This window comes from Triticum urartu, unplaced genomic scaffold (assembly GCF_003073215.2).
Source record: "Triticum urartu cultivar G1812 unplaced genomic scaffold, Tu2.1 TuUngrouped_contig_5670, whole genome shotgun sequence".
Taxonomy (NCBI): Eukaryota; Viridiplantae; Streptophyta; class Magnoliopsida; order Poales; family Poaceae; genus Triticum; species Triticum urartu.
The window spans coordinates 1-2,854 of NW_024116363.1; positions in this window are offsets into that span (position 1 = coordinate 1).

Below are 2,854 nucleotides of genomic sequence, written 5' to 3' on the forward strand. Positions count from 1 at the left end.
GGTGGGCCTGCACCCGGGCCCAACTAGCGGGTTTCTAGTCGTATGCAGGCTGTGGTGGCCCAGTAGGCGGCATTTTTTTTAAATCCAGTTTTTTGTTTTTTTACTTACAGCAAAATACTTACTTGTTTTTCAGTTATTATTTTTCGTTTTAGGTAATAAAAATTATAAACTTTCTGTTAGTGCCATTAATTTTCCAATTTGAATTGTTTAAATTTGAATTCTTTGAAATTTATGTGAATCACAAGTTTCTAACAAGAGAAATATTTCTGATAATTCTTTTTGCTATTAAAGTTTCTTTTTGCTAACAATTTATTTTATTTTGTTTCTACTTACAACAAAATACTTATTGTTGCTATTTTTTCCAGTTTTTTTGTTTTGTTTTCTGGATTATTTATTTTCTTTTGTTTTTTGCTTTATTTTTTAATTATTTATGCTTTTAGTTTTAGAAAAATTATAAAATTTTTGTTAATGCCATTACTTTTCAAATTTTATAACACTTTGTGTACTATATTTACTATCTACAATCTTTCTCCAGAGAGATACCAAAAATTATAATCTTTCTGTTAGTGCCATTAGTTTTCAAATTAGAATAGTTAAAATTTGAATTCTTTGAAATTTGTGTGAATCTCAAGTTTGTGATTAACTTTACTAAAAAAATGAACATAGATGCGCCTATAGAGAAAATTCAACCTAAATTCATAATCAATTTCTATGAATTTCAGAGAAATTCATTATGAATTTAGGTCAAATTTCCTGTATAGGGGCATCTATTTTCATTTTGAGAGGAGCTCAACAAGGCAGAGAGGGACGGGCTTATAAACCAGTGTGGGCGCCCTTCGGTTGGCGAGGTGCGACTAAACGGTGAATCGCAACGAGGACCAACCATTTAGTCCCGGTTGGTGGCATGAACCGGGACTAAAGGGGACCTATTGGTCCCAGTTCATGCCAACAACCGGGACCAATGGTGGTGGGCCAGGAGCGAGGCCCATTGGTCCCGGTTCGTCCTACCAACTGGGACCAATCGGTCTAGCCGAACCGGGACCAATGGCCCACGTGGCCCGGCCGGCCCCCTGGGCTCACGAACCGGGTCCAATGCCCCCATTGGTCCCTGTTCTGGTCTGAACCGGGACTAATGGGCTGCCCCGGCCTGGACCATTGCCCCCTTTTCTACTAGTGGTGTGAACCTCCTCTGCACTAAGGCAAGCCACACGAACATTTGGATGGTGTCACTTCAATATCTATGATTTTCCTACTTAAATATGAGCTATTTTTCATGCATTTAAATTAGTTAAATAAATATGGATTAATGCTAGTTACTTTGTCATGCTTGAAATGCTTGTTTAAGTTACTGGTTGAATGCATGAACTAGTTTGGTCAAGTAGAGTAAATTTTTAGCTTAATGAAAGTTCTTTGTTAAGTAATGGTAGTTTATTTTTGATAATTGGATTTTCATATAAATGATAAGTTAACAAAAATGATGCATGATAATAACCAATGTAGTAAAATCAGTAAGGTTCAATGATGAGTTGTGCAAGAAAGTCATTTTGATAAGGTTGATCCGTTTTTGTGAGTTGCATGCTTTACATATCGAATAGTTACATGATCATGGCATCGTATGACCTGGAGTGATTTTTATATTCAAGTTAAACCTGATAATAATCCAACTTGAATATAACGTTGATCAAGTCATGGTGCCACTGAATCGGGTTTTCTCAATGCGACCATATTTACCTTATGTGGGGTCTTGATTCGGTCCTTTGTCGTGCCTCTTACCGGTGACTCGAACGAGGGAAGGTTATGGGCGTGTGGTACCCTTGTCCGGTAAGCAGACATAACCTTGTGTGCCCGTTTATTTTTATGGTACATTGTCCCCGTTTTTGACCGTTTTGCCATGACGGTGGCCGTTGATGCGTTTGGTAGGCATGGGGCCACCCATGACTTAGCCCTGATAGGGAGTTGGTCGGAGTGGCCGGGAGAGTGTCATGGAAAGGTATGATCATCGTTCGGTTATGAGGTAACCCGTCTGGTAAGCGAGTCCGAGGGACTTGGTGCACATATTGGTTTCACTGCATAAGTAATATTCTTGCATTGCATTAACCTGATTAATTCTCATGATATTGTTTGTCATTGTGCTTATGTTTTTTGTGAGATTGCAAGTAAATTCAATGTACTGACCTGGCGTGTCATGCCAGCTTTCAGGCAAGTCGTATCGGATCGGAGAGCTTCCCGCGTCTAGATAGTGTCCGCGTCGGTGTCCCTGTGCTATGGAGTTCCACTTCGTCGTCATTCCGTTGACGTGTAGTTTATGCGATCGAGGCCCCTTCATGTTCGTTAAATAATGTACATACTGTTCAGCCACACCGTGTGTGCCGCTTGGCCTCTTATCTCGATGTAATATCAGACTTATGTTTCCGCCAGCATCAATAAAGCGGTTCTTTCTGTACCATGTTGTTGTGTGTTGCCAGAAGACTTGATCTCTGGGCTGGCAATGCAAGGTAAACCCAAGGATGCCAGTATGTCGATCATCCTTGGTAGACCCTTTTTGAATATTGCAGGGTTGTTATTGATTGCAAGAAAAGAAATATCATGTTTCATGTCAATGGTAATCAGCATACGGTACACTTTCCAAAGAAACAACCTCGAGTGAATAGTATTAATTTTATTGAAAAAACTTCAACAATTACCATTGGAGGTTTTGAATTCCCTATTCCTACTGTCAAAAAGAAATATGATATTCTTATTGTTGGGGACATGCATATCCCCATTGTGGCAACCTAGTGCTATACGAAGATTCTCCGGTTTCATGTCATTCAGAAGAAGTTTGTTAATAATACTTGATCAACCTTATTAATGA